The following is a 24,445-nucleotide window of genomic DNA, read 5'->3' on the forward strand; positions in this document are numbered from 1 at the left end:
AGGTGTCTTAGGACATTGGTCCTTACACAGATGAATTCCATGCCTGAAGGGCAATAAGCCTTTCTTAGAATTCTGCATCGAATATTGAACAAACATCTTGTCGATATAAGTTGCTTGAGACAGGGCTAGCGTTTTGTTCTTGTTATCCCTTAGAATTTGGATGCCAAGAACATACCGAGCTTCTCCCAAATCCTTCATTTGGAACTCAGTAGCTAACCATTTCTTTATGTCAGTGAGGTATCCTACATCATTCCCAATGAGTAGGATATCATCCACATACAACACTAAGAAGGCTATAGTGTTGTTGACAATCTTCTTGTATACACAAGGCTCATCAACATTTTGGTCAAAACCATAAGTTTTGATCGTAGTATCAAACCTTATGTTCCAAGATCGAGATGCTTGTTTCAATCCATATATGGACCGTTTAAGCTTGCAAACCTTTTGCTCTTGACCTTGAGCTATGAATCCCTCGGGTTGAGACATATAAATACTTTCTTCAAAATTGTCATTCAGAAAGGCAGTCTTGATGACATTTTCCAAATCTCATAGTCATAATATGTGGTAATAGACAAAAGTATTCTTATGGACTTGAGCATAGCTACAAGGGAGAAGGTTTCTTTATAGTCGACCCATTCCCTTTGTGTGTAGCCTTTTGCCACAAGCCTCGCCTTGTAGGTCTGTACCTTCCCTTCGGCATCTCGTTTTCTCTTGTAGATCCATTTGCACCCTATGGGTCTTACCCTCTGAGGTTGGTCTACAAGTTCTCATACGGAATTGAAGTACATAGACTCCATTTCCAGGTCCATGGCTTTGACCCATTTGTCATTGTTGACATCTTCCATTGCCTGTTTGTAGGTCAATGGATTCTCGATGCCATCATCAAGTATGACAACTTCGGTTTTATTTAAACCCACATAACGGCCAGGTTGTGATATAATCCTCCCACTACGTCGAGGCACCATCAATTCTTGAGGTGGATGTGACTGACGTGATGTGCTGGCTTCATCAACAACTCTTGTTGAAGTACCAGCTTGATCAACAACTCTTGTTGACTTATTTGTAGCCTCTTCGAAAATCTCGTTTATCACTACCTTATTTTGTGGTTTATGATCTCGAACGTGGTCTTCTTCCAAGAAGGTGGTATTTGTCAATACAAACACTCTATTTTCTTGTGGATCGAAGAAAAGACCACCTCTCGTCTCTTTAAGGTAACCTACGAATAGGAATACTTTTGAACGAGGTTCCAGTTTCTTTGGGTTAGTCATGAGCACGTGTGCTGGGCATCCCAAAATGTGGAAGTGACGTAAACTAGCTTTACGACCCTTCCATAGCTCAAAGGGTGTTTCAGAAACACTATTCGATGGAACTACGTTCAAAACGTAAACTGCAGTCTCCACTGCGTAAGCCCAAAACAAGTTAGGCAACTGAGCATAGCTCATCATTGATCGAACCATGCCCAACAGAGTTCTGTTTCTCCTTTCTGATACACCGTTTTGTTGAGGTGTTCTGGGGGCTGAGAGTTGGGACGTAATTCTATGTTCTATCATATAGTCCTAGAATCTCAAGTCCATATACTCTCCACCCCGATCAGATCAAAGTGTTTCAACGGTTTTACCTAATTGATTTTCAACTTTAGTCTTGTATTCCTTGAACTTTTCAAAGGCTTCAGACTTATGTTTCATTAGATATAAATAACCATACTTTGAATAATTATCTATAAAATAGATGAAGTATTTATACCCTCATTGAGCTTTAACATTCATCAGACCACAAAGTTCTGAATGTATAAGTTCTAAGAGCTCTATGGCTCCCTAACCTTTTCCAATAAAAGGTCTTTTAGTCATCTTGCCTTCAAGACAAGATTCACATGGTGGTAAAGAATCGTCTTCTAACTCACTTAGAATGTCATTCTTAACAAACCTCTCAATCCTATTGAGATTAATGTGACCTAATCTTAAGTGCAAAAGATAGGTATTTTCTTTGTGAGAAACTTTTTGCCTTTTATTTTGAGTTTTAGCATTTTAAAACAACTCGGTATTTAAAACTGTTTTAGTTATGGTTGGTTTTAGCACATAGAAATTGTTTTCAAGCAAAACAGAACAAATATTGACACCATTTCTTGAAATGAACGCTTCATTTAAATTAAAAGAAATGGAATATAAATGTTCTAACAAACAAGAAACTGAAATTAAGTTCCTTTTAATTTTAGGAACTACGTACACATTATCTAATAATATATACATATTCTTGTTTGTAAACAACTTGAGCTCCCCTACTGCCACAGTTGAGACGACCTCCCCCGTTCCGACCTTGAGAGTCATCTCTTCGGCGTGAAGCTGTCTCCAGGAACTAATTCCCTGAATAATAAACGTGATTAGTGGCTCCTGAATCCAATATCCAAGCGGAGTCATCGTTCTCCACTAAACATGTTTCCAAAACAAGCAAATCATATTTACCTTCGTTGGCTTTCTTCTTTTCGACCAAGTATTTCGAGCAGTTGCACTTCCAATGCCCGTCCATGTTGGAGTGGAAACACTTTCCTTTCTCTGCAACCTTAGCCTTGCCTTTCTTGGCAGTGGGAGCAGTAGGGTCAGGTCTAAGCCCCTTACCGGTGGCCTTCTTCTTCTTGAAAGTCTTACTTCTAGAAGAAGATGACACAAACTTGGCTCAAGAGGTCGGACCTCAATGGAACTTTTTCAAGGTGACAATGTTTGCCTCCCCTTCACGTCCCTTATTTTTCATAAGAGACTGGTAAGTCTGTGGCTCATTGAAGAGCGTGGTAAGAGTGTATTCCAGCTTATTCATAATCGCATTGCTGCGGAATTGCAAGAAACTCTACGAAAGAGATTCCAGAATAAAGCTGACCTGAGTCTGCTCGTCTATAACGGCCTCGTTCGACTCCGCCACATTGAAATGGACCATCAGGTTGAGAACGTGTTCTCACACTGATGAGCCCTCCTTCATGCGGGAGTTGTAGATGAATTTTAGGGCTTCATGTCGAGCCTGTGAGGACGGTTGTCCAAACACGCTCTGCAGCGAGTCCATGATCTCCTTAGGGATGACCGTGTCCTCGTGCTTCTTAGCAAGCACATCAGATATGCTCGCCAAGATGTAGACCTTAGCCTTGTCATTGACCTCGATCCATCTGTCATAGACGTTGCGCACGGCCACAGTGGCGTTAGGCGCAGAAGCATGAGGACAATCCTCTTACAAGACGAACCTAAGATCATCTATCACGAGTATAGTGTTTAGGTTCGATTTCCATTGTTTGTAATTCTCGCTGTTAAGTTTTTCTGCGGCTAGTGCAATAATAGAAGTAGACATGCTGAGAGTAAAAACAATCCTATATTACTTTCATGCATTATCCTTTAAACCTAATTATATTTTGGCAAAAGTAATTAAGCACCCTAACCAAATTGTTTTGCAACGACGCTTCAATGATTTAGAGCAACAGCTACCGTAGGGCAGACAACTACTCCTTCACTAAATTAAGTTGTTCTCAACTAAATTTTACACCAGAATAACTCTTATTCCTATAAACTTTAATCATTGTTTATTTGGTCAGGAAATTGCTAACTAACTTAACAACTCCTCGTAAGCGTGACCCACTACTTTCAAACCTCAGAGGTCCGCCCCAATAATCTCGTCATAGGGAAGGAAAATATTGGAGCAAAACCTAAGAGACCCTTATCCATTTCTAGAGTTTTCCTTGGTTTTGATTCCATACAATGAACCCTCCGTAGGGATGGTCGCACAAGGACGACACGCAAGTCATGTATGAAATCTCACGGTGCAAACCAATGGCCGAGACCGCAGGATGTGTTGTCACACGTCCTTCTCCTACTTACTATGAATACTATCTCCATTCACGTCAATATTGAACCATGCAAACACCTTCTGAAGGGAGGCCGCGCCCAAGGTGACACGAGGCCGAGCATAGAACTCACAGTGTGAATATAAAGGAGAACGTGAGAAAGAGAGAAAAAAATGTTATATATACCTTGTATATCAAACATATACGTGGTATATTACATATTCTCTTTTGCTCCCACTTAGTATTCTAAGACTAGGGTATATTACTTAGATAAATCCCGGCTAAATGAAATTAACTAAGTGAATTTTTAGTCGGCCCAATATAACTATTTATATTGGTAGTTGTACATTAATGTCTTAGTTTATTAAAGATTTTAATAAACTAACGATATTATTGCATGTATATAAAATATTGACTAATTCATAGGTCGATTCCCAAGTAGAGATGTTCCCTTACAGTCAGCTTAAGTACCTCAACCTTAGACAGAACCTTGCTTAGATAGGGTTCCTTATAGGAAATATTTTATATTTAGTCTTTTATCAATTCATTTGAAACCTATTTAAAACAAAATAAAAGACTACCCTCTAATCATATTAGAAGATATAACATAAGGTCCTATGTTAGCATGCAACTCTTTATTATAGATTTTAATTTCTATTTACTAAATTTTATAACTCTTATAAAATTGAAGAAATTAAAACTATAAACATGCATTGACGACATACATTAATATAACGATTATATTAACTAAAGTAATGTCATGCTCAATGAACCTTTATTTTCAACTAATTAAGAGAACACTTATGTAAATCATGAAAATAAAACATGCATTCATACATTATAACATTTATAACTATATGATGCATGATTATACATACATACTATATATCAAACATACATATTATGCATGTAACCTATGGTGGGATTTTAAAACTATATGGCATACAATATGCACTATACATTTAATTAAAATACACATTCATAATGCATAAAATAATTAAATAGCAAAGTTGGATCGGATTTCGGCACCCTAAGAAAAATAAGAAAACGCCCGCAATCGCCCTTGAACCGCGAACCGGAGCAACGAAATCATGTCCAAAAACACCCGGGACAGCACCTCGGCGCCTAAGGGCAGCGCCACGGCGCTAAGGCACGGCGCCATGGTGCTGCACAGTGCCGCGGCACTACAATGCAGTGCCGTGGCACTGTTCGCTGTCCCCGCAGCACCATGGCGCTACTGCATGGCGCCATGGTGCTGTCTGCGTGGTCTGCTTCATCTTTTTCGCTGTTTTCTGCAACTTTTCGCCCGATCCGACATCACGAACAGCTTTCGAGCAACCTGAATTTACAGACTCGATACAGAAACTCAATGCCCAAAACACCGGGCTCTTACATGATCAAATCAAGAAGGAAATTGCTATTTACGTGCCAAAAACCAGAAAATTTCCAACCCGCAAACCCATATTTCGAAAATAAGGAAACACCTACCAAGAACACCGATTTTGTTCCCAAAAAATCATAACATCAACACCGCTCTGATACCAATTGATGGCATGTGAATCCCGCAGCGGAAGCGATGATCATCGTTCATCAATTTTGAGAAACAAAACCAAATATGCAAAAATAAAATACAGGGGAAAACTTACGTTTGAAGAACTGTTCCTCAACGATTTCCCGAACACCACCAATAAACCTCTAGAGAGATCTCTTCTAGAGAAATTGCCTTGGGGTCACACTATGTTTCATATATCTCATGCCTTCTCTGTTTTTTTGTGTTTCAACAATAACCCCGCATTCCCCTAAAATTAAGCAAGGGAGTGATTTATTAATTTCATTTAATATTAATGAACAACCCGGTTATGGTCCGACCAATAACCGGAAGTCCCTCTCAGACCAATGAGAGGGTAAAGCCCCTTGTTCAAGTCCCGGGGTCAGCATTTAAGTGAACACTCATCTACTCCCCTAAGATTGGGGAGGAGTGAATTCCATCTTGTGAAGTTATGTTCCCAACTCCCCACTCGGTCTCGTCCCTAAAATAGTAGGAATGTTAATTCGGTGACTTGGGCCACTCTTACCCATACAGATGAAAGGACGAGCCCTCACGGGCAGGAGTCCATAACTCACTCAGGATTGATAATGAGTTGTCTGGTCATCCTAAGAAATAGCAATCTGTTAGTTAACGGTGTTACATCTAAAGATTCGCTATTTTGCGGTCCGGTCTTATACAGACTCATTATATAGGATACCCCCACTCGCATGTCTCCACACGAACGACCTGGATCAAGTCATCTGTAACATTTACAAAGTGGGCCGTATCCATAGTGTTGCCAGGATAAGGTACCCAGCCTTATCCATATACTATAGACCCTTTCAGTTATTCACGGGACATTATCCACTCGTATATCAGGAGTATATCAAATATATACATCGTATATCAGGGATATATCAAATATATACCTAGTATATATACTGTCTCGGTTATATGATAATAACCCTGGATGTTTAGTTTATTGGATTTTGGACAATGCAATGCTATGAATTCAACAACATATTTATTGAATAAAACCTTATTGAATATAAATTTGTTTCTACATAAATACAAACTACGAGTTTAGGGCAACACACCCAGCAAATTCCCACTTGAACTAAACTCGAGTGGGGTGTACATTATCATAAGGCAAAGGGAAAATACAGTAAACTAGGGCATACACTATACCCATTACATTTCTCCCCCTTGCCCTAAACTAATCGTAAAAAACTCGTAGACCTAAACTTTCTAGATGGCCCTCAAACACTTTAGCCGTAAGCACCTTCGTAAAAGGATCAGTGCTCCGAAGCGATCTTTGTGACGATCACATCTCCTCGTTTCACTATCTCCCGTATAAGGTGGTACTTCCTTTCGATGTATCTGCCTCTCTTGTGGCTTTGAGGTTCTTTAGAATTTGCCACAGCACCACTGTTATCACAATAAAATGTGTGGGCAAGTTCATGTTTGGAACGACTTCCAAATCTGTCAAGAACTTTCTAAGCTAAACTGCCTCTTTTGCTGCTTCACAAGCTGCAACATACTCAGCCTCCATGGTGGAGTCAATAATGCATCCTTGTTTGATGCTTCGCCAAACTACCGCTCCTCCATTAAGAGTCAATACTGACACCGACGTGGATTTCCTTGAATCCTTGTCTGTTTGGAAGTCATAATCAGTGCATCCTGTAAGGATCAAATCCTTAGCGCCATACACGAGCTTGTAGTCCCTCGTTCTCCTTAGATATTTGAGGATGCCCTTAACAGCAGTCCAATGATTCCTACGTTGGATTGATCCCTACAGACCATTCCTACTACATAGCAAATGTCATGCCTAGTGCACAACATAGCGTACATCAGACTGCCCACTGTTGAAGCATAGGGTATACGTCTCATATCCTTAACTTTTTGAGATGTCTTAGAACATTGTTCCTTAGACAGATGAATTCCATGCCTGAAGGACAATAAGCCTTGTTGAGCGCCCCAGGTGGGATGAAACTTAAGTACGCACTACGCTTCAATTTTCGAGCTTCCAATAATGAGGCAGAGTATGAAGCACTCCTTACCGGCCTGCAGATGGCGAGGAGCCTGGGAGTTTGCCATCTACTTATTTATAGTGATTCGCAGCTCATTGTGAACAAAATCACTAAGGAGTATCAAGCAAAAGATCCCAAAATGGAGAAATATTTGAGCAAAGTCAAGACGCTGCTTGCCGAGCTAACAAGTATTCAAGAACACCAATGCAGATGCACTAGCAAAGTTGGCCCCTACATATGAAATAGACCTCGCCAGGTTAGTACCAGTTGACATCCTTAATTCACCTTCGATATTGTAGCTCGACCTAATGGACGTTGTGTTGGGTTTCATGCCCTAAACTCGTGGTTTGTAAACATAAAACAAATATTTATTCAATAAAGTTGTTATTGGTGTTTCATTTAGAATTGCATTAACCCAAATCCAATAAACTAACATCCGAGGTTATGTCATGTAAGTGGAACAGTATATAACAGATATACAGTATATAATTAATATACATCGTATATATTTGATATACATTATATATTCGATATAGAGGTGGATAATGTTCCAGTAATAACCTAAAGGGTCTATAGTATATGGGTAACGTTGGGTACCTTATTCTGGTAACACTATGGATACGACCACTGTGTAATAGTTACAAATGTCTTGATCCAGGTCATTCGTGTGGAGGTATCCTATACAACGAGTTTGTACAAGACCAGACCGCGAAATAATTAATTTTTAACTATAACACCATTAGCTAATAGATTAATATTTCAATGGGATGACCAAGTAACTTGATCTCAATCCTGAGTGAGGTATGGACTCTTGCCTGTTAGGGCTCGAGTGGTCCGAGTCGCCAACTCAATATTCCTAAAATTTTGGGAACGAGACTGAGTGGGGAGTTGGGAACATAACTTCACAAGATGAAATTCACTTCTCACCCTTTCACTAGCTCGAGAGGGACCTCCGGTTATTGGTCGGACCATAAATCGGTTGTTCATTAGAGGATCAGCGGTACTTAAGGTCCAAGATGTAACACAAAGATAAAACGGTAATTTGACCCAGTTGTGGTTACGAACACTCATAAAGGATTGACTTATTAATAATGGTCAAAATCCATGGACGCAAAATATTCTACAGTGAAAAGAGTGTAGTTGTGGGTCTTTAATAGAGTGACTACAGTTAACGAATGTTAATTAATATGGTTAATGAGTTTAACCAATTAATCTCATATCATTGAAACTTTCGATCTGTAGGTCATTAGGTTTCCTTGCTAACTCGTAAAGGATAGTTAAGAACATTTAGTCTTGAAAAGAATTTGAATGGTTCAAATTTGTCAAAGGGAATTAAAGTTAATTGTATGAGATGCAATTAACATAATGTATGTTGATACATTGTAATATAAAGTTAATTTGGAATTGGATTCAAAATTATGAGAGAGATAGATATTAGAATTTGATTATAATATGGTTGATTAATTTAAATTTAAATTAATTAAATATGATTTAATTAAATAATGGGATACGTTAATTTGGTTAAATTAAATTAGATTAAATTAAATTAAATTAAATTAAATAAAAATAAAATAAATGGAGGAAAAACCTGTAGGGAAGTGGGAGGTTTTTCCTTCATTTTTTTTTGTGGAGCTGGGAGAGGCTTTCCTACTAATGGTGGGGGAGGTGGTGAGTGGGGAAGTGGTGACTTCCCCTTCACTCTTCCTTCCTTATAAAAGGGAGGATCTCCCTCCAGTGGCGGATATAGGATTCTGTGTCATGGGGACACAAATACATATAACTTAAGCGACGTGTGCTGCAAATTTTACCCTTCGATAAATTTCCATTTGAAAAATTTTTGGAAAAAAATTCTTATGCGTGTCAAATGAGTTACAAAATATGGAAGCATTTAAACAAAAACAAATATAGAGTTTCATTTTTAACTTAAATTTATAAGTTCTAGAAGAGTTATTAAATAGTAGATTTTGTGCATTAATCAAAATTACTTGAGAAACTTGATTTTTACTAAGTTAGTGAGTTTTTTGTTTCGTAATTTGTTTTGCTTAAAATTTTTCCTTTTGTTTTTTTAGTATAACTAATGTGGAAATCGATTGAACCTCCAACCTCTCGGCAATGAGCAACATGTCTTTTACAGTTGAATTATATTTATGTTAGAAATTTTTTAAAAATTACTATAACTAATGTAGAAATTGAATACAAAATAAAAATTATAACACTTTAGGATTGTGATATTAAATTTATTAAAACTTCACGGATGAAAGCCAGCAAACCAAGGTGACTTTTAATTAAAATGGTGTACTATTATTACCTATATTAAAAATCTGGGGGGACGGCATGTGTCCCCCTTGTCCCTTCGTGGATCCATCGGTGCTACCCTTGTTTTTTATGGTTGAATGAGTTTCCCAAAACTCTAAACGAGAAACCACTCTTTCAATCTCTAGATATCCCTCTCAGTTTTAAGACGGCTCCCAAAAACTGAGTTCTTAATATCCAGAGGATAGCAAGGAAGACTTTTTGGTGGCATTGGTGTCTACATTGAAGAAGTGTCTTCGAAGGTATGTTTCACTACTTCCTTTTAATAATGCTTATGTCTTTTCTTTATTGTATTTCCAGAGCAAGATCGAAGCACATGCATTCACGCGCTTTCTCTGCGAGATTCGATCCTTTTACGTTGAAGCTCATCAACCTACTTGGATGGATCTCATAGTGGAATCTCTAAAAGACAAGGTACCTCAAAACCAAGCTAGGGCGAGGAAGCTTGGTCATAAGGCAGTTCACTACATTTTGAGAGATGGAAAGCTCTAGAAGCGAGGGTTTTCCCTACCTCTTCTCAGATGCCTCAACTTACAAGAAGCTGATTATGTTATGCGAGAGGTCCATGTAGGCGTGTGTGGTAATTACTCTAGGGACCAGTCTATGGCAGTAAAAATTGTCCGACAAGGGTACTCCTAACTCAGCTCGACATCAAACCCAAGAGACTTAGTGAGGAAGATCAATAGGTTGTCTCTATACCGATTTAGAAAGAGTTCTTCAAAGGTAAGAAAAATTCATTTCCCAATATTTACTTTTCTGTGTTTTTAATTCAAATGGAAAATCTAAGAACACGTTTTACCGCTTCGCTCGGGATTCACATCCTTTCAATTGGTATCAGAGCACGACTTAAATTCTGATTTTTTTCCTTTTGAAATTACATAGATTTATAATGGGTTTCTGCATTTTGAATGTATGAGTTTTGCTTAATTGGATGTTTTCGAATTTTGGCATCGTAGTTGCAATTTTACTTGTTTTGATCATGTAAGGGCCAATTGTTTTGGGCATTTAATGTTGCTATCAAGTCTGTAAGTTCTTGTCGATCGATTGTCATTCGTGGGAGCATATTTGGGTGACTTTTCTACGATTTTTTGAAGAAGAAGTTGCAGACTCGAGGTGGAGTGTTGAGATGCGGAGGAGCAGCTGGAAAAATCTCGTTGGGACGTCACAACGTTGAGGCTGTCCCCAGCGTACGCGCATGCATCAGGCACTGTAGTGTTGGGACGCTGTCACAAGCGTCTCAACATTGTCCTGTTGTTCCTGAAGGTCTTGGGTTTGAGGCTCCTTCACTGAATCAAACCCAAGACTTTCGGTGATTTAGAATAATAGCCACCGAAGGGTAGTCAGTTACTCCTTCATTGAATTGAGACAATCTCAACTAAACACTACACCAGAATAACTCTTATTCTTATAATGATTTAGTTACCATTTATTTATTCCAGAAATAATTGATTACCTTAATAATTTCTTATAAGTGTGGCAACTTTCATTTTAGATCCTAAAATTCCGCCCGAACACGCCCATTGAAAGGTAGGACAATATTAATGCAAAAATTGAAGAATCATATCCATCTCTGGAGTTTGCCTTGACAACGATTTCATGCAAACATCTTCCGAAGGGAGGATGCTCCTAGGGCACCACAAGGCCGAGCATGAAACCTACCGTTGCAAACTAATGAAGAAGACCATAGGATATATTGTCATACGTCCTTCTCCCACTTACTTTAAATACTTTCTACATTCACGATGATATTGTCCCATGCAATTACCTTCCGAAGGGAGGATGCTCCCAACGCACCACGAGGTCGAGCATGGATCTCTAATAAGTTTTTCTACTTAACATCGTTCTATTGATTTTCTATCTTTTCCATCCCAGTATGAACTTTACGGAGAACGTGAGAGAAAATGACATGTCATATATATCTTGTATATCAAAAATATACCTAGTATATTACATATTCTCTTTTTCTCCCACTAAGTATTTTATAACCTAGGGTTTATTATTTAGGACAATTTGGCTAAGTTAATTTTCTTAAATCTATTGGCCCAATATAACTTTTATACTGGTTAGTTTTACCATACTGTTTTAGCACATTATCGCATGCTTAACAAATTAAATACATTATCGCATGCTTTATAAAATATTGACTAATTCAAACCCCAAGTTGGTTCTCAGGTAGAAGTGTTCCCTTACGATCAGCTTAAATACCTTAACCAAGACAAAACCTTCTTAAGACCTTCCCTTATGGGCAATATTTTATATTAAGTTTTTTCTTTTAAAGAAAAACTATAATCTTATTAGGAAAAAAAACTTAACGTAAAGTTTAATTAATTAATTTTAAAACCTCTTTTAAAACTAATTAATTAACCTTATGCATGCAATACTAACTTTTACTAAACATATATATAACAATTATGTACACATAATTAAAACTTGTCCGCTTGCATCAAATGACATTTAATAAATATAATAATTATATTTACTAAAGAAATGTCAGGCCGGCTTATTTTTCAATGTAATTCACAGGACATTTACATTAATTATAAATGAAATATGTCATGTTTCATATAATATGACACTTATATTAATAAAATGCATGATCATACTTTAACCTATGATCGGATTTTAATCTATATGGCATGCTTTATGCAACATATATATTTAAATAAACATACATTTAAAAATGCATAATAGTTAAATAGCAAAAACTGGACCGAATTTTGGCATCCTATGAAACAATTAAATTAATTTATATTAATTTAATTTTAAAAAATTACAGGAAAAAAAAGGTCTCTGGAACCTTGAACCCAAGACTTTCAGGGGCAGCACCAAGACACCATTGAGACGCTTATGACAATGTCTCAACGCTATGATGCCTGATGGACGCGTATGTACTGGGGACAGTATCGAGATGCTAGTGACAACGTTTCAACACTCTGCCTCGTGTCTGCAACTTATTTTTCTAAAAGCTGAAGAAAAGTCACCCAAATCTGTTCTCACGAACGACAATCGATTGACACGGAATTACAGACTTGATAGCAACATTAAATACCCAAAATAACGGGCCCTTACATGATCAGATCAAGTAAAATTGCAACTACGATGCCAAAATTCGAAAACATCCAATTAAGCAAAATCTATACATTCAAAATGCAGAAACTGACCATAAAATGTGTAATTTCAAGAGGAAATAATCAGAACGTAAACTGTGCTCAGGTACAAATTGAAGGGATGTGGATCTCGAGTGAAAGCGACCGATAACATGTGATTTTGGATTTTCCTTTTGAAATTAAAAACATAGAAAAGTAAAAACACGGGAATGAGTTTTTCTTACCTTCGAAAAACTAATTTTAAGTCAATATAGACACCACCAATTGATCTTCCTTGCTAAGTCTTTTGGTGGGGATCGGTTTGTGGGAACCAATAACAGGGAATTGAGAAAATGATAGAATTTGAGAGAGTTCTGTAACTTTCTTTTGCAGGTGAAGTAGTAGAGCATGTTCTAAATTTTAACGAAGAGTGACGTGGGGTAATTCCCCATGTTACCACCTCACCACTGCCGTGCAATTTTGCTGGGGATTTGGTTTTAATGTAATTAATAAATTAATTAATAATTTAATTAAATTTAATTATTAATTATTAATCTATTAATTTAATAAATTTAATTAAATAATTATTAATCTAATTAATAATTATTTCATTAAATCAAAATATTAATTAAATAAATAATTAACAATTAATTATTTAACCTTTAATTAAATATCATATATTTAATTAAAACTATATATTTGAATCGTATTCAAATGCATCTCTCTGGTATAATCTACAGTTTTGATATAAATCCAGTTCATATTATTATTTGAATCATTATATACATCATATACATTCTCTGATATGTAATTTGAACATTTTAATTTTTCATGAATCTTGATCCTCATTTTATTCGTTGTGAGCTAGGAATGAGACTTAATGGACCTACAGATTAGAAGCTTAAACGATACGAGCTTAATGGATTGAACTCACTAACCAAATTAACCAACATTCATTAACTGCAGATCATCTCACTAAAGATTCGCAGCTGCACTCTCTCAGTACAGAATATTTCGTGTCCACAAAAATTTACCATTGACAGCAAGTCAATCCTTCACGAGTGTTCGTAACGTCAGTAGGGTTAAATTACCGTTTTACCTTTGAGTTACATCTTGAATCTTAAATACCACTGCTCCTCCAATGAACAACCTGTTTTTGGTCCAACCATTAAATAGAAGTCTATCTCGGGCTAGTGAGAGGGTTGGGCCCCTTGTTCAAGTCTCAGAGTTAGCATTTGAGGGAACATTCATCTACTTACCCTAAAGTCGAGAATGAGTGAATTCCATCTTGCGTAGTTATGTTCCCAACTGGGTCGGTATCGTCCCCAAAATGGTAGGATTATTCAGTCGGCTATCCAGACCACTCTCACCCATACAAATCAAAGGACGATCTCTTATAGCCAGTAGTCGATAACTCACTAGGATTAAGATCGAGTTACGTGGTCATCCTATGAAATATTTATTGTTAGTTTACAGTGTTATAACTAAAGATTAATAATTTCGTAGTCTGATCTTATAGAAACTCATTGTATATGATACCCCCACTCACATGCCTCCACATAAATGACCTGGATAAAGTCGTTTGTAACTATTACAAAGCAGGTCGTATCCATAGTGTTACCAGGATAAGATACCTAACTTTATCTTTATAGACCATTTAGGTTGTTATTGGAACATTATCTACTTGTACATCTAATATATCGACTTATTGGTTGAAGAATAATCCAACATAATGCGGTCATAGTGAATATTGAGCAAATTGTCATTGATGCATACTTCATGGAAAACTCTACAGCCATTGGAGGAAAATCTACTAGTTTATAGTCTAATTCAACATACTTCCTTAAAATGTACTTAATCTCCTATGCTTCTAGTTTGCTTCTAATCCCAATATCCCTCAATACATCAGTCTCGACTCGGATCAAACCATCATTTAAGCTCCTTGGAGCGCACTTTAAATAGTATTTCTTGTTAATATGTCAGCACCTTGTCGTGGGGATGACATATATTTTGTAATTAGATGTCCAAGTTTAACTTTTTCTTAGCAAAGTGGTAGTATATTTCTCTTTGTTTCGTTCTTCAATGAAAGACAGGGTTCTTGGTCATTTGTAAAGTGCTTTTGTTATCACTAAGGAGTTAGGAGGATTGATCATGGTAATCCCAATGTCTTTAAGAAGAAACATAATCCATGTGAGGCTTGCATTGGTTGCGACCATGACAAAATAATCCATTTCAGAGCTTCATCTTCCCATCGTGGTTCGTTTATTTGAGTTATGAGATATACAATTTGAGCCTAAAGAGAAGCATGAACCCGAGATACTATTTCTAATGTCGCAACATCCAGCCCAATCTGCATAACTTAATGCATATAGATTTAGAGAGCAGGTATTGTGAAAAATTATTCTATACCTTAGTGTATCTTGATGTATTAATGGGATCAATGTTGTCATAGTTGCTTGGTGCTTCAGAGGTTGTGGCACATATGAGTGGTAAGATGAGCTGGTTACAACATTTTGGTCTTGATGAGGATATCATTAGCATATTTCTCATGAGATAGAGTGATCATTGAAGGTGTGGTTATAACTTCTATCTCAATGACATAGTGTGGTGATCCAAGATCTTTTAAAGCAAATTTAAGGTAACCATGAAGGAAGGCATTATTGACGTCAACTTATCTCAAATTCCATCTAAAAGTGATAACACGTGCAATAATTAGTCATAATTGTAGGTGGCTTAACTACTGGACTAAAGGTCTTATCATATAGTCCATCCCTTCTACGGTGGAATATTCTTTAGTAACTAAGTCATCATATGCACTGACCAGTGTGTAAAATGTTTAGATCCTTGCCATCTTCTACATTAATTTTCCGGACCATAATAAGGGTTGACATAGGAAGCTTATCAAGATTGTTTACTACATGTACTAGAATCAGCAAAAATAGTGAGGTATGCAGTAGTCACTTCATTAAACTATAGATTAGCCAAGTCGTTTTGGAATTTCCTCGACTTCATAAGTGTGTTCAAATCTCTTCCAGCATTATAGAGTAGAGTGGTTGAACTTGTCACCAATTTGGCATTGAAGAGTTGACTCCTTGAGAATATAACCGTAGCTGGCTTTAATGCTTTATGTTTCTTTGATGTTGAGATTCCTTTGTGAAAATTGATTTAGAGAAAGGATTGATTATAGTGAGGATGTCCTTGACAATTACCTTTTTCTCTTGGACTATAGTTCCTCACTCTTCCACTAAATTTTCCTCTTTGAGTATTAAAGGTTTGGTTTGATCCAAGGTTTGAAATGTAGATGTTGATCGAAATGGATCCCAATTTTATGGACATGTCGATGTTGACGGAAATTTTGGGAAAAATCACGGAAATTGTGGATATTGATTCAAATTTTTCGATTTCGTAAATAAGACTTAATTGTACCTTAATTAGCCCATAATTGATCACTTTGACCATCATATCTAAATATATTGGTAATATAATTATAGAAATGTGGAAGCAACGATAACGTTGAAACAAAATCATGTATAGTAAATTAAATCTATTGTTACTTTTTATTGATAGTTTCTAATTCAATCTAATATTTATTATATAATTAAACAATATATGTGAAATATCAATAGATATAAAGGATGAAATAATTGTATAAAATTTGAAAAATAAAATTTATTATATACAAATGGTAGTGATATAACTTAACTAATACCAAAGACGATCTTTTCTTTTAATTAAAATAAACATACATAACCTTAAGAAGAAATAATCCCAAATTTGAATAGGCAAACCTCCTTAAAAGTCGGTTTCAAATTATTTAGAAAAAAAAATCAATTCATAGTATCTCACCCAAACAAGCTGGACTTATCTTTTTAAATTATTTAACTGAAATATCTGTGGACATCACTAGTAAGCAAATCTTTACAAATTATTTAAAAAAAAAATCAATTTTTAGATTATAAGTAAAAGGAACGACATTTTAGTCGACATTTCCTCGACATGTCCACGACTTTTTCCCCCCTATGTCAATGTTGACCCTCTCGACACGTCGCGCTAGTGACATGTTGACGTGTTGATCGACATTTAGTTCTCTAGTTTGATCTAGGCTGTGAGTTTTCTTATTCTGTTGACTCTGATGTGAGGATTAGATCATGATTCTAAGGCCATCACAAATCGATTATAGGATGGGTAAGAAGCTTTAGACACCATAACCACTCTAAAGTTCTCATATTTGTTTCCTAGTCCTTGGCTGAGTGAACAACGTGGTCGTGTCATCTAAGAGTTTCTTCAGAGTAACCAATTTGTCGAAAAAGCCTTTAACTTCCTTAGAAATTCCTCAAGATTGAGATTTCGTTTTCTCATGTTGACTAGAGCTTCTTTAAGGTGAAGTTTGTTTTGTTTCTTTATAGAAAGAAGTTGTTCTTCCAAACATTTTCATACTTTATGTGAGGTATCTGAGTTTTCAAGAATGCTAAGTACTTCTTCAGTGATGATTTCGAGTAGCCATATGATGTGAGTAAGCCAGCGTTATTGTTCCGAGTACTGCATTTTGGATTGATTATTTTTTCTCCCTTGCTATTTAAACATATTCTCCTAGTGGTTGATCTTAATAACAATGTTGTTCCACACCCATAGTTCGAATGAGGGGCAACAATTGAGACCTTCCTATAAGATATTTTTTTGAGTTGAGTTTGAAGAATATTAGGCTAGAACACTAGTGAAAAGTTTGGATTGTGACCTTGTCTCAATTTTGGTTGTTGGGAGCAAAAATATGACCTAGCACATGGCGAGATCATCCACGGTCGACCTCATCAGCTTATCTATGGCCGAGCTCTTAAGTCCATCTAGGAAGAACTCTTAAGCTCATCCACGGTCGAGCTCTTAAGTCCATTTAGGAAGAGCTCTTAAGCTCATCCACGGAAGATATTCTAAGTCCATCTAGGAAGAGCTCCTAAGCTTGTCTATGGAAAAGCTTTTAAGCTCATCTACAGAAGATATCCTAAGTTCATTTAGGAAGAGTTCTTAAGCTTATCTACGAACAGCTCCTAAGCTCGTCTACAGAAGATATCCTAAGTCCATCTAGAAAGAGCTACTAAGCTCATCTATACAAGAGCTTCTAAGCTCATCCATGGCCGAGATCCTAAAGGACAAGCTTTGACGTCATGCGGTTCCATCGTTAGTTCAATATTGGAGGGCAAGTTGTCCTAGGCCGAGCTATTCTCGAAGGATCATAGGTCGACCTCAGAGGTCCGCCCCAGTTACTTAGACGCGGATGAGAACCTTCCAAGTTTTATGCTCCAAGGCAAGGATAAATCCAAAGACCAACACGGACCAACGTTCCATAGCAGGTCACTTGACCCCAAAGCAGTGAAATACCTCGATGGGATGGGTAACTACTCCTCAAATCCCTATAAATACACCTCCACTCCACCCATTAAGGTATGAAAATCTGTCTGACGCTGATCTGTTAAGCTTAGATTACTACTAAATCGGGCGTCAGAGTGGCCTACATGTTTTGCAAGTACCTTTGAAGAATACTCCAAGTGTTGCTAGCCGACCTCCCAGGTCGTCCTCTTTGCCTTGGCAGATTTTTGCATCAACAGTTGGCGTCGTCTGTGGGAACGACATTTTAAGTCATTCCTACCGAGATCAAGCTATGACTCACACAGTTTCTCGAAGTTGTAGTATTCCCGACAACTGGGTGGACCTTCAAATCTCTTCAAGGTCTTCCACTGCCACAAGATCTTCCTTTTCAAGTCTTCTCCGAATGATGACCTTCCCCTCGAGGAAGATATGCTCCTCATAACAATCTTCGCTCAAGGAAGATCTACTTCAAGAGGAAGAGCTCATAATCGAGGATGACCTTCCCCTCGACAACGACTCTTTCAAGGGAAACCTACTGCAAGAGGAATACCTCCTAGTCGAGGATGACCTTCCCCTCGACGACAAATCTCCCAAGGGAGACCTATTGTAAGACGAAGACCTCATAGTCAAGGATGACTTTCCCTTCGACAACCTCTCCCAAGGGAGACCTACTCCAAAAGGAATACCTCGTAGTCGAGGATGACCTTCCTCTCGACGACAAGTCTCTCAAAGGAGACCTATTGTAAGAGGAAGACCTCATAGTCAAGGATGACTTTCCCTTCGACGACCTCTCCCAAGGGAGACCTACTCCAAGAGGAATACCTCCAATCGAGGATGACCTTCCTCTTGACGACAAGTCTCTCAAAGGAGACCTACTGCAAGAGGAAGAACTTCCCCTCAACGAAAACTCTCTCAAGGGAGACCTATTGTAAGAGGAATACCTCATAGTCGAGGATGACTTTACCTTCGACGATGACTCTCCCAAAGGAGACCTACTCCAAAAGGAAGACCTCATAATCGAGAATGATCTTCCCCTCGATAACGACAAGTCTCTCAAGGGAGACTTACTCCAAGAGAATTACCTCATGACGATGATTTTCTCTCAAAGAAGACAACTCCAAGAGGAAGACCTCATAATCGAGGATGACCTTCCCCTCGTTGATGACTCTCTTAAGCATGAGCTCCCAACAACCTTAATGACGAGCTCCCAAGAATGAGCTTTCGCCAAACAACTCACAACAACTTCAATGATGAGTTCCCAATGGATAGCTCACGATGATCTCAATCAAGAGCTCCCACCATATAGCTCACTTCGATCGCAACGATGAGCTCCCACCAGACAGCTCAAAATGACGTCAATCACGACTTCCTACCAAATAGCTCACGTCAGCCTCACTACCTTGGTCTTGGTGGTGAGCTCCCACAAAATAGGTTATCAAAGCCCAAAGAAAAAGACCCCATTAGTAGGCTAAGCCCTACCTCAAGGATGAGCTGCCAACTTAAAAAGGTAAACATCCATGAAGTGACCTTCGTGAATCACTGTTTAAGGAGCCGATCTACATAAATAATGAGCTGTGGAAACCTATGAACTTGACCAAACATATTCAAATTGGCACAGCTCCCGACGGTCAGACCTTAGAACGAAAATGACCTACACCAAGGTCAAAGATAGCTTCTCAAAGTAATACCTTCACCAAGGTTCAAGGTCAAGCTCCTCAAAGAGATCTTCATCAAGGTTCGATATCTTCTAAAAAGATGACCTCCACAAGGGCGTAAGGGAGAACTTTCAGAACGACATTCACAATGATCCAAATAAGGGCATATTGAAGCATAAACTAAACACCTATCTCGCAACGTGTCGGCATGACCTACAAAACAGTCCTTTGACAAGTTAGATTCCAAACTTATCAAAGTGGGGGCAAATGTTGGGGCGACCTACCACGTGGCGAGATCATCTACGGCCAACCTCATCAGCTCATCTACGGTCGAGCTCTTAAGTCCATCTAAGAAGAGCTCTTAAGCTCATCCACGACCGAGCTCTTAAGTCCATTTAGGAAGATCTCTTAAGCTCATCCACGGAAGATATCTTAAGTCCATCTAGGAAGAGCTCCTAAGCTCGTCTATGGAAGAGCTCCTAAGCTCATCTACAGAAGATATCTTAAGTCCATATAGGAAGAGTTCTTAAGCTTATCTACAGAAGAGCTCATAAGCTCGTCTACAGGAGATATCCTAAGTCTATCTAGGAAGAGCTCCTAAGCTCATCCGCGGAAGATATCCTAAATCAATATAGGAAGAGCTATTAAGCTCATCTATAGAAGAGCTCCTAAGCTCATCCATGGTCGAGATCCTAAAGGACAAGCTTTGACGTCATGCGGTTCCATCGTTAGTTCAATATTGGAGGGCAAGTTGTCCTAGGTCGAGCTGTTCTCGAAGGATCATAGGTCGACCTCAGAGGTCCGCCCCAGTTACTTAGACGCGGATGAGAACCTTCCAAGTTTTATGCTCCAAGGCAAGGATAAATCCAGAGACCAACACGGACCAACGGTCCATAGCAGGTCACCTGACCCTAAAGCAGTGAAATACCTCGATGGGATGGGTAACTACTCCTCAAATCCCTATAAATACACCTCCACTCCACCCACTAAGGTATTAAAATCTGTCTGATGCTGATCTGTTGAGCTCGGATTACTACTAACTTGGGCGTCGGAGTCGCTTACCTGTTTTGCAAGTATCTCTGAAGAATACTCCAAGTGTTGCCAGCCGACCTCCCAGGTCGTCCTCCGTGCCTTTGCAGATTTTGCATCAACATTGGTATGAGTGATTCAGACTTAGCTTGATTAGAAAAATGTTCATTCAATTGAAGGCTTTGGTACCATGAAAAATGAAAAATACTACAAATTTCTTGATCTAACAACTGGAAGAAAATCCTCCTCACATGGCACAAAAAGGAACCAAAAAAAAAAAGGAAATATCACCCATTACTAGCAATCTTGGACAATTATAATAACTTCTTAATATAATAAGCTATTAGTACATGCCTATATATTAAACAAAGAAAAGAGGTAATCAAGCATCAAAAGTCGTAACTATAAGTCTGCTCTCAATGAAGTTGAATGCTCCAATCTTGTGATTTATGAGAGTCTAAGAAATATTAAGGGGTTAGCAAGGTTAGATGGTCTCAATTTTAGGGACTCATTATTGGTTAAAGAATAATCTAGCACAATGAAGGGCAAACTGTCATTAACAATCGGTTCATGGAAGACAAGTCTGCTCTCATTAGAGGCAAGATCTGTTGGTCTAAAGTCTGTTTCAACGATATTTTTCTTAAAAATGCCACATTAATCATTTCTAGAAACATATAGGAAGTAGTGAATAAATATCCCAAAAAGCTCTAGGAATATATTGACCATTCAATATGTTTCTTAAACGTCAAGTAATTATAAAATTCCTTTAGATTTGGTTAGTTTTACAAAAGTCATATTTAGAACATGTAAGGTTCAAGGGGCTAGAAAAGTACATTTTAATTAGGCCTCATCTATAAATAGGAGGCATGTCCCATATATTAGGCAAGTGCGGGGAATGAGAAGTTAGAAAAAGTGAGAAAACTGAAATGAAGTTAGAGAGAAAGTGAGAAAACCTTCTTTCACAAGGTTCTATCTGTCTATTCTCTTATAGAAGTCTTTTCAAGTGTTTCTCTCTTCTAATAATTTACTGTTTATTTCTTCTACATGTAATAACCATTGAATATGTCTATAAAAACACATAGAATACCATCAATTTTGCACATTTCAATTTTGACAATTAACTTTGATACTATTGGATATGCAATGTTGAAGTAGCTAGCATCGACAAAATCACAAAGCAAGTATTTGATATGTTGCATTATCCATTAGTAGCTCCTAACAAACTCAACAACTTAGTTGATATTGAGCGTCGTTTGTGCTCCATGGATATGCTCATTAGTTTTGAATCGAACAACGTACAGTTTGTAGGGATAATAGGGATGGGTGGTATGGGTAAAACGACCATCGCTGAAGTTTATTATGACAAGGTTGCACGTAAATTTGGGAAAAATCGTTGCTTTCTTCGCATTCATGAACAAAGTTTAAGTTTGGTATCGTTGCAACGTCACCTTCTTTCTCAACTTCTTCAAAAGGAGGACATTAAAATAGTGGATGAGAATGAAGGAGCAAACAAGATCAAATATCATTTGAGCAGTAAAAAGGTTCTTATTGTTCTTGATGGGATTTATGAGAAAAGACAATTAGAAAAATTAGCCGGAAATTTTGACTGGTTTGGTTCAAAGAGCCAAATCATTATTACAACTAGAAATAGGGATGTTCTTCGTCAACCCAATTATCAAGGTAAAATATACTAGAATACAATGTAGAGTTACTTGATCGTGAGAGTGCATTCTCACTCTTTTGCAAACATGCATTTGGAGATAACTACCCAGACAACAATTTTATATATCTAATTACCGAGGAGATTGTTGAAAAGGTCAAAGGACATCCACTAGCTTTGGAACAAATTGGGTCATTTTTGTATGGTCAAGGTATAGATGTATGGAAAGAAGAATTGAAGAGTCTCATTGACATTGAGAATAAACGTTTATTTAATATATTAAAGATAAATTTTGATAAATTAGAAACAAGTCAACAAACTTTTCTTGATTTAGCATGTTTCTTCAATGGAAAGAGGAGACATAAAGTGATTGAAATACTTGGGAGTTTAGGTTATAGTCCCCACAGTGAATTACAATATTGTTGTGTGATAGATGTCTTATTGAAATTAAGTGTGACGACATAGTATTTATACCCAACTTCATTCGAGTGAATTACAATATTGTTGTGTGATAGATGTCTTATTGAAATTAAGTGTGACGACATAGTATTTATACCCAACTTCATTCGAGCTATGGGTCAACAAATTGAACGTGAAGCTCCCCAACGAAGCAGGATTTGGCTTCAAGAAGATGCCTTCAATGTATTGGCTGAACAACATATATGTTAGAAATATATGTTTTGAATTACACTATATATATTTTCTCTACTTTCTTGACATTATTGTAGTTTATTTTCGCTATAATTTTTTCAGGGAGTAAAACACATTAAAGGCATAGTCTTGGACACGAAAGAGGAGCAACATGAACTAGTGTTGGATGCTAGCCTTCTTAAAGAAATGACATGTTTAAGAATATTGGAAATGGACAATAATGTGAAGCTTAGTGTGGAAAGTTAAATTATCTCTCACACCATTTGCGATCACTCCGATGGCATGGCTATCCTTCGTATTATTTGCCACAAAATTTTAAATCACCATATTTATTTGAGCTACTTTTGCTCGTTGGTCAAACTACACAATTTTGGAAAGGATCAAAGGTACTTAGTCCATTCAATTTTGTTTCTCTATCTTTCACATAAAGTACTAATGTGTGTCAAAAGATTAAATTATTTATTTTGTTATAGGAGTTTAAGAAACTGAAGGTAATCGATGTTAGAGATTCAAAAAATTTACGCCAGACCCCTAATTTCAATGGGGTCACGAACCTTGAAAGTTTGGTTCTACGTAATTGCACAAGATTGTGGAGGATTGATGATTCAATCAACAGTCTCAATCATTTAGCTTTACTGGATCTAAGATGTTGTATCAGTCTCAAAAGCTTATCATCAATTAAAAGTTGCAAGGGTCGCACAACTTTAAAACTTGCTGGCTGAGGTCTTGAAGGTATCCTAAAATTGGAAGGTATTTGGAACATTTTATTGAAGTTCACCAATATGACATTGTGATATAAATTAATTTCGAGCCAGAGGAGTAAGCATGATTTAATTACCTTAGATATGTGATACATATACACGAATTAATGACACATAACACTAACGAGAAATTAATTAAGTACATTCATGCATTTATGTTTTTAAGATATATTAATGGTGGATTCATAGTATAGAGTTATATATTGCACGATCTAGTTCTTTATATGAAGTCATAAATATGATTTCTTTGATGTGTTTGAAGCAAGTATGTGAAGAAAAAATCAGAGAGTTTGAAAGAGTTGGTGAACCAAGTTTGAGTTTAGGGAAAAGTTTTCATTACAAGTGAATTGATTTATTTTTTAAATAAGTATTTTTTAGTTCTTTTATTTGTGAGTGTTTATCAAACGCATCCAACAAATTAGTGTCAGACTTGAGTTTCGAAAGAGAGAGAGTTATTTTTAGAAATAGAAAACATAATTTGGTTTCTTTCCAAGTGTCTCGACTTATCAAAGCAAATTATAATAACTAACGTATTTGTATGATAATGCTTTAAT

General features: G+C 37.2%; 1 pseudogene; it reads left to right on the top strand.

The window, feature by feature from the left end:
- Positions 1–4,908: 4,908 nt before the first annotated feature.
- Positions 4,909–23,852, top strand: LOC111012062 (disease resistance protein Roq1-like; annotated as a pseudogene).
- The last annotated feature ends 593 nt before the right edge of the window (positions 23,853–24,445 follow it).

Source organism: Momordica charantia, assembly GCF_013281855.1.
Source record: "Momordica charantia cultivar OHB3-1 chromosome 11 unlocalized genomic scaffold, Mcharantia_2.0 BLBB01000011.1, whole genome shotgun sequence".
In the NCBI taxonomy this organism is placed as follows: Eukaryota; Viridiplantae; Streptophyta; class Magnoliopsida; order Cucurbitales; family Cucurbitaceae; genus Momordica; species Momordica charantia.